The sequence below is a fragment of the Gadus macrocephalus genome, chromosome 18 (assembly GCF_031168955.1).
Source record: "Gadus macrocephalus chromosome 18, ASM3116895v1".
Taxonomy (NCBI): Eukaryota; Metazoa; Chordata; class Actinopteri; order Gadiformes; family Gadidae; genus Gadus; species Gadus macrocephalus.
Window position 1 is genome coordinate 15,054,127 of NC_082399.1, and position 9,291 is coordinate 15,063,417.

Consider the following 9,291-nt stretch of genomic DNA (forward strand, 5'->3'; position numbering starts at 1 on the left):
AGCTGTCATAAGTCTGTGCCACACATCTCAAGTCATCAATATTATTCACTAATAATTTATTCTCAATTGCAGTGCATATTGATGCATCATCAAAATATTTTAAGTCTGTAAGGGATAGGAGCCTTTCCCTTAGAGCACCATCTGCAACATATCTCAAAGAGTGACAGCTGTTCTGTCTTTCCGTCCCTGGCCTCATCGGCCATGATACATGGCCGATGAGGCATACATCTTTGATTCCCTCATCTCTCGAACCAATAGTTGCTGTAACCTCTTGTGAACAACACTGAATCATTTGAGTGTCAGATGAAAGATAGGTTGTGTTTGCTGGAGGCGTGTAGCTTTGCAAGAAAGGGTCAAACTTCTTCAGGAGGTCCATGCACTCCAGGAAATTCCCTGTTATTGCTCTCAGGCGACTCATCGTGACCCCTAAATGGAATACCCTGTTTCCCCAGCATACGTGTCACTTCCACAATACGTTTCAAGTATTCCCTTCTCTCAGTTATCAAACTGGAACTTGCAGTTTCTATTTGCTGTAGAACACTGTCTGTTGATTTACTTACTTTATAGCTATGCCAGAAGAGTACACTGTCTTTGTGGCATTGTGTGGTTTCATGTTTCTGAAACATGCTCAGTGCATGTTTCCAATTTTTTATCCCACCACTCAAAAACTCTTGCCGAACACCCTACAAGCAAAACAGAATGCAGCATTTCTTTCTTTTTTCTAGCCAAGTAAAACTCTTGAACCAGTTAGACTGAAAGGCTCTCTTTTGTGTTCCAAACTGATCTTGTGGTTACTGAGGCAGCTTCAATTGTTTAGGACCAGTTTCCTTATCACCTAAATCAAAAACCATATCGGCAGACACTGTTGCTTCCACTTGCTCCTCTATCGGTGCTTTTTCATGCACCTCTCTGGTCTGCTGCTCCCGTTCATCTTCCAAACACTCTCCCTGCTCTTCTCTTTCTCCTTAGTAACGTAAACATAAATAAATACAGCATATGTAGGCCTACACTATAACCTGTCCATGTGCATTGGGACAGAGCAGTTTTTAAAGATTGAGTGGATAAATATGGGCAAATGCAATAAATGTGGTCATTATTATTATGGTCTTCTTGACCACCTGATCATGTTATCACCCGTTTCATCTTGCTCTCTCTCTTTTTCTCCCTCTCTATCCTCATCTCCTTCTTCGTGCTGTCAGCCAAAAATACAAAGTAATACAGTAGAACAACTAACAACAAAGAAATAAGGGCTAACTCTAGGTAATAATCTATTATATATTTTGTTGATAGATTTACATTCTCTCACCTGGCTGAGTTCTTTTAAAAAAAGAACGTATGTCAAGTCCATCTATGGAAAGCAGAAATTTGCATAAAGTAACTGAATTAAAATGACTATCATTGGCAAGTGTATTTCTATCACCATGGCTTCCCACACTTGAAACAGGAAGGACTTGACCAGACACAGGATTTCACTCAATCTTCATTTTTATTTGACCAGTATTGATCAGCATGATGAATAAGATGAGGTGAAAAACCTTTAAACATACAAAAATAGGACAATACAAATTAAATCAATGTTTCCCATCAAACACAAAAGTACATTAAATCAGGCAAAAGGTAAGTATATTAAGTTAGGCAAAAAGTATTTGAACGATAATAAGGCATTGAACGCCAGAAAGCCATTTCCGTACTCACTTGAGTACGTTCATTTTTCAGATGTGAGTGCTGTTCCAAATCGAGTACTCCGTGGTGCACTAACCGGAAATTACGATCACGACTGCCGCCACTTCTCCTCCCCCGCATAAACATCCCGCTTTGAACGGTGAACTCTTTACGCCTAGCAGCTATAAAAACTACATAATGACTTAATGCAGGCTGTGTGGAAAATGCGCCGACTTTGGCTCAGCCTGGCTCCGCCTCTTCCGCTACGTAGCTAAGATGGCTGCCGTTGAGTACGGAAACTGTACTTTGATCCACACTTAACAATTAGCCCGTTTTGAGTACGACATCCGGGTCCTTGATGTCGTCTCCATGGAGACGCACGCCATGGAGATCAAAACCCGGCGATGGCCATGGCACGTCGGGTTCAGTCTGAGTGATGCAACCCATCGCTGAACCGGCCTCATATGGAGGCGGCCAAGTGGGACTACTACCAGCGCCGACGCCATCAGACCCAATAGTCTGAGGCACGTTCTGAACTTCAACATCGTCCCCCTGCGAAAAAGTGCCAGACAAGCCTGAAAGGCTTCCACTCTCTCCGCGGATAGACGTGCTTTGAACGTCACTGAATCGAGGCACAAGCCTATGAACGTTATGCTTTGAGTAGGGACCAAAACACTCTTTTGCACGTTTATTGTGAAACCCAGGGACACTAGGTCAAAGCTGCAAACTTGTCGCTTTTCGGCGACAATCGCCGTTTTCTTGGTCAATTTGGTCATTCACGTGAATCGTGTAGAACCGGAGAGTTTTGTTTTGGGGGGGGGGGGGTCCAGAATTGCGAAAAATTATTGGATCATTCTTATAATTGACATTTCTCTGGGCCAATCGGAATCTCAGCACTTGCTTCAGAATCTTTCTTATAATTGACATTTCTCTGGGCCAATCGGAATCTTGAAGCACACAGCGCCAACTGAGCTCGCCATTGGATGAGACGGTCGCCTGGCTACCGCGCATGCATGCGGCCAAACAACGCAAGAGAGCTTGCGAAACACTCGTCCAGAGGGGTGTTCCACGAACGGAGGTTTAACAAACACTGAGTTAACGCTGAACTCTAGGTTGATTTACCCTGTGCCGACTAACCCAGAGTTTTCGGTTCCACAGCAGCGGTTATGCATTAGTTCAAATCAACTCGGGGTTGAACACAGGGTTGTGCGCGTCCACGCCAAACCTAAAAAGACGTGATGTATGGATCATGGAAACCCTGATCGAAATGGCGAAACGGGACACTTATTTCAAAGAAATGGAACTTCAGGTTCCCCTGGAGAGCTATGACGAAGAGAAGGACATTATCACAAGAAAAGGGAACGCTAAAGCCTCTGCAACCCGGAGAACCAAAGCCTGGCAGCGGATCGCTGACCGCGTAAATGCGTTAGTTACACGTCAAAAGCATGATCCTTAATATTTCAGCCATGAATATATAAATATCCCAGTTAAGCATTCTTAAAGATCCTACCACATAACCCCTTTCTTCTAAAAAAATATGTACTCCGATGGCTTCCAAGCGGTCAGCGGATCAAGTATAAAAATTAAGTATAAAAAACATACAAACTGGTAAGCTTTTCCCACCATCGTATTGGTATAAATTTAAATAAGCCATTTTTTTAAGCCAATCGTGAAAAGGCCGACAGTCGGCAGACTGGATCTGGCCCTCAAATTGTCTTGACCCCGGTGGAGGAGCTGTTAATAAACATAAATTCAGGGCGCCCTGGCATGGAGGGGGTACCTGGAGGTAGAATGTAGGTTTTCTTGTATTTTATATATTTTTTGCCTTCGAAGTAACACATGCAAACCATGTGCTTGCCACAGCGCATACTATTCCAAAAGTTTATTTTTTTGTTAACTGGGTAGAAAACCTAAAAGTGACAGATCAAGATGGATTAGTGCGTGTAACGATCAAACATTCTCCAGTGGATGCAAGTCCACTGGAGACTATAGTATAAAAGAGACCTCAAATAAAAGTGCCTCTCGGCGTAGTACTCATATGATAGGAGGCCGATACAAATCTTGGATGGGTCATCTGAAAGGACTGAGATGTGCTCAGCATCTCCAACATTATAGCCTAGATAAAACTACCTTTTGCAAAAAACTGAGGGCTACGCAAATAGTCTGGAGTGAACTGAGGCCAGGTCCTCGATTGGTAGTGTTGGCTATGTAAGGCTATTTAAATATATTAAAGATTTGCGTGAGAATCTATAGGCCTATCTCTCCACTCCAGCCAAAAGTCATTTGATATGCCAAGATGTCGAGCCGTGGTCTTATCAATCGCTCCCGGTGGATGCACGTATAATTTGCGCTCCGATATCAGCAGTTCTCTCATCAAAAGGGCATGCCATTGTGAACACATGAAATCTGCGGTGAACGCGGGTTTAAATACCCAAAACAGGGTTATGTTTCAAACTTAACCTGCGCAAAACCTGCTCCGACCAGGTTTGATTCAGAGCATATGTTTCTATAGCAACTAACATACTAACATTAGGTTGTATCTAGGCAACAAACGGAGAGGACGCTGGCGCTGTCTGTTCGCCGCTTTTCCAAGCAATTTTTGGGCCAATTTTGGCCAATTTTACTTAAAAAGTGATTTTTTGTTGACATATTATCTCTACTTGGTTCCCTGCAAGCTACATCAGCGACGAAAAGCAAGCTTATGGACTGTCTTTAGTTGTTCCAGTGTTATTGTGTTATTGTGAAGAGCCGTGTAGCTCACTTGTTATTTTGGTTTCCCTAGTAACGGCTAAAAACAAGTAGCCGATGTGACATTTTCCTGGTCACTGCTGGGGGTTTTTTTTCCGGCGATCCTGGTGAGGAATATGCCCTGGTCAACCTGCTAAGCTGTCTCTACTGTCTCGTGGATTTTCTTCACTGCCTCCCAGCTCTTCCCCAGATGCGTCGGGTCCGTACCTAGCTGCTAACAGGCAAACATCACTCAACATCAGGTTCGATGTTGACGTACTTCGCCCCACAGCTGCTGAAGTACAACAATCGCTCCATCCCACCCTGTATTTCCACCATTAAGCAGCTAGGACTATTGCGTAGACCTCGATATATCCACAGAGGCTCAGGGAGAAACTTTATTTATGGTCAGCCTGCCGGCTTCATCACATCCATTAGGTCCGCTGAGACGGCTGAGGGCAAAAGACGTAACATCGCGAGATCCCCGCACTCCCGGCTGGATAGATTTCATGGAGTGGATTCCAACCTGCGCGGAGTGGATTTTAAGGCTCTGCGACCTGTACAGAGAATAACTCCACAGTCACTGGTTAAATTTGAACTTTTCAACACTCAATCCTTGAATAATAAATCCAGCTTGATTGAAGAACATATCAGGGAAAAAGGACTTGACTTCATGTGTCTAACAGAAACCTGGCACCAGCCAGAGGTTTACTCTGCCCTAAACGAAGCCTGTCCCCCAGGCTACAGTTACTTGGAGGCAGCCCGCAGAACTGGACGCGGTGGTGGCCTAGCTGTCATCCACAAACAGGACCTGGAGTTGTCCCCCATGGTGCTGCCTACAACTTCCTCCTTTGAATGTCTTGCATTCACATTCAAGCCCCCCCATCCCATGACTGTTCTACTCATATACAGGCCCCCTAAACCCAACTCTGCTTTCATCCCGGAAATGTCTGATCTCCTCACAACACTCTGTACTACCTCTGCCAATACCATCATTCTGGGTGATTTAAATATTCATGTTGACACCCCCTCATGCCAGCCCGCTGCTGATTTTCTTCAGCTGCTAGACTCCCTCAACCTACAACAACATGTTGATGCCCCCACACACTCCAGAGGACACACAATTGACCTGGTCATCTCAAACTCCGCCCCCATCAGCAACCTACAGGTCTATGATCTTGGCGTCTCGGATCACAGAGTTGTGTCAATGGAGCTCCCTTTTCCTTCCTCCCACACCAAACCAAAGCGGCAGATCCACTTCAGGAATGTGAAAAATATCAACATGGATGCCCTGGCCCTGGACCTTCAACATCTCTCCTCTGGCTCAACTGACTCCCTCTCTGTTGCTGACTCAGTGGACTTATACAACCAGTCCCTGAGCAGCCTCCTGGATCTCCACGCCCCCTTAACATCGAGGTCAGTCTCCTTCTCGCGCTCCGCACCCTGGTACACCAGTGAACTACGTACAATGAAGGCTGCTGGGCGTGTCCTTGAGCGGCGACTCAAGGCCTCTGGTCTGACCGTTCACAAACAGGCATACAGGGAACACAGGAGGGCATATGCTGAAGCCCTGAATAATGCACGGTCCAGGTTCTATTCCGCAATAATCAACAATAGCCCTGGTAACTCCAAACAGCTCTTTTCAACTGTCCATCACCTTCTCAAACCCCCTTTACCATCCCAATCTGATGTCACCACGGAGAGGTGCAACATGCACATCAACTTTTTTAAACAAAAAGTGAATAACATCCGCTCACACCTCTCCATCACTACTGCCCTGCCCCTTCAAACTGCTGACCCACCGATTGACTCTGTCCAGACCCTCTGCTCCTTCTCCAGCATCACAAAGGAAGAGGTGGAGGACGTCATCAGGAAAATGAAGCCATCCACCTGTGCACTAGACCCCTTCCCTACAGCTCTGCTGAAGGCCAACATCTCTGCTGTCTCTCCACTCATCACCAATATCATTAACCACTCCCTCCTGGCCGGCCATATCCCATCTGCATTAAAAACTGCTGTCATCAGACCAACATTAAAAAAACCTACCCTTGATCCAGAAGTCCTCTCCAACTACAGGCCCATCTCAAATCTCCCATTTCTGTCAAAAGTTCTGGAAAAAACAGTTGCAGCACAACTCCAGGATCACCTCATACAACATCACTTGTTTGAAAAATTCCAGTCTGGTTTCCGCTATGGCCACAGTACAGAAACAGCCTTGGTCAGGGTCACAAATGACCTCCTGATGGCAGCAGACACCGGCTCCCCATCTCTCCTCATCCTCCTGGACTTAACAGCTGCTTTTGATACGGTTGACCACAATATTCTCCTTCACCGCCTGCAATACACCATTGGACTATCAGGAAATGTAAAGAACTGGTTCACCTCGTACCTCACTGACAGAACTGAGCACGTTGCCCTGGGCAAAGCAAAATCACACACCAACAACGTCACCTGCGGTGTCCCCCAGGGCTCGGTGTTGGGCCCCACACTGTTCTCACTGTACATGCTCCCCCTGGGTAGTGTCATTAGCAGGCATGGCTTGTCTTACCACTGCTATGCTGATGATACACAGCTCTACATCAGGACAACCCCCACTTCTTCTGCCCCTCTGCCAACATCCACACTGACCACCTGCCTGGAGGAGATAGAGGCGTGGATGAAGCTCAACTTCCTACAACTTAACAGCCATAAAACGGAAGCCATCCTTGTTGGCACGCCACATCAGCTCCGCTCCCCCACCATCACCAATATCACCTTCTCTGGCAAAAACGTCCCCCTTTCCACATCCGTCACCAACCTCGGTGTTAAAATGGACCCACAACTTAATTTTGACACCCACATCAAACACCTGTAAGACAGCTTTATACCACCTCAGGAACATCGCCAAACTCCGCCAATCACTCACCCTGGCTGATGCAGAGAAGCTCGTCCATGCCTTTGTCTCCTCCAGGTTGGACTACTGCAATGCACTCCTCATTGGGATCCCTGGCAAGAGCATCCAGAGGCTCCAATACATTCAAAACAGTGCTGCCAGGGTCCTGATGAGGGTGCGCAAGCATGACCACATCACCCCCATCCTGAAATCACTGCACTGGCTCCCTGTCTCACTCAGAATTGAGTACAAGGTCTCCCTCCTCACCCACCAGTGCCTTCACGGACTTGCCCCCCTCTACCTTCAGGAACTCCTCACCCCCCCGACAAACTCACGTACACTCCGTTCAGGATCCACTCACACCCTCCAAACCCGACATACGAAGCTGTGCACCATGGGTGATCGGGCCTTTTCTGCTGCTGCCCCTAGACTATGGAACGCCCTCCCTGACCACCTGAGGGCTCCACAGACTACAGCTCTTTTTAAACGGAACCTCAAAACCCATCTCTTTAAAAGAGCATTCAGCTAAACTTTCTTTGAGGTTCCCCCTTTTTTTAATTTTTTTTTGGTCTTTTTTTCTCTGAAGCACTTTGAGATTCTTGAATATAAAGTGCAGTATAAATAAAATTTATTATTATTATTATTACATACCGTGATCCTTTTGGAACGGAAAACCTAGGGTTACAGCAAACCCTGGGTTAACTTTCCCGGTTATGTGATAAAACCGGCTTTGTGGAACACCCCACAGGCTAAGAGTCCAAAAAATTTTTTTGTGACAGTTGTAAATAAAATATTTTGTATAAGCCTCAAGGATGTTTTGACTTTGATTTTTGATAAAGTATGCTGAGTTTTGTTAAGTCACGCTCAGACTAGTGTAATTTGCATATTACAATAAAAAAAAAATCCCCCCGTGACACTGTCACCTTTTTTCCTCTTGAGCACGCTGGTCTGCGCCTGAGCCTCCTGGGGCGACTGTGTGGCTAGAAGCCAGTCGTCTATGTATGTTGCTAAACGCATTCCCTTCAACCTGAGGGGCGTGATAGCAGCCTCCGTGCATTTCACAAACACCCGGGGACTTAACGAAAGGCCGAACGGGAGAACCAAATACTCGTACGTTACGCCCTGGAAGGCAAACCTGAGATATTTCCTGTGAGGGGGATAAATGGGGATATGGAAATAAGCGTCCCTCAGATCTATGCTTGTGAACCGGGCGCACGAAGCGTATGAGAGCGGCGTGTGTCAACATCCTGAAACTGTACTGTCTCATGTATCTGTTCAGAGCGCGTAAATCTAATATCGGCCGGAGGCCCCCTCCCTTCTTCGGGACTAGAAAGTACCTCGAGTAAAAAACGCTTTGGTTTTTCTCCGGTGGCACTACCCGAATTGCCCTTTTGTTTCTTAGAGAGGTGATTTCCTCCTGTAAGCCCGGCCAGCCAGCGGTCCCAGCGTCGCTGGTTCCGCTGTCGTGCCGGGTCGAATGGGCGTGGTGGGCTGCGCACCGGCGCTCACGCCCACCAGGCACCGTTTGATCACATTCTGTTCCTTTTTTATGTTTATCATTTTTTTCATTTTTGTTTTCATAAGCAGCTGCGCCCTCGGCTAAGAGCCTTGATGTGCGCTGGCAAACATTTTTACTGAATAATGATTTGGGGAAGGGGGACACATGTGTGAAGTTGGGAACTGGCGTGTGCTTATACACATGCATGTGTCTGCGAGACACAGCTGCGGCTCCACCGAGCTCTCTGCAGGTCCGACCCTTCTCTCCTTCGCGTCGTGAACTGTGAAGGCTGTACGGCCTTCTGCACGCCTTTTGCAGGGCTTGGAACACGCCCTCTGTAACCCTTCGAACCGGGTTTGGAACAGAACATCTAGGGGGGACGGCGACGGCGTCTGGCCGGGCCTGACGCACCCCCCTGGTCGCAGCGCCTCAGGTAGCTCGCCGTTTCTTCACGGGCCCCTGAGTAGCCGAAGGGGTCGCACGGCCACCTGGCGCCACCCCGGGCGCGGGTGGCTTCCTCGCCCACGCGCCA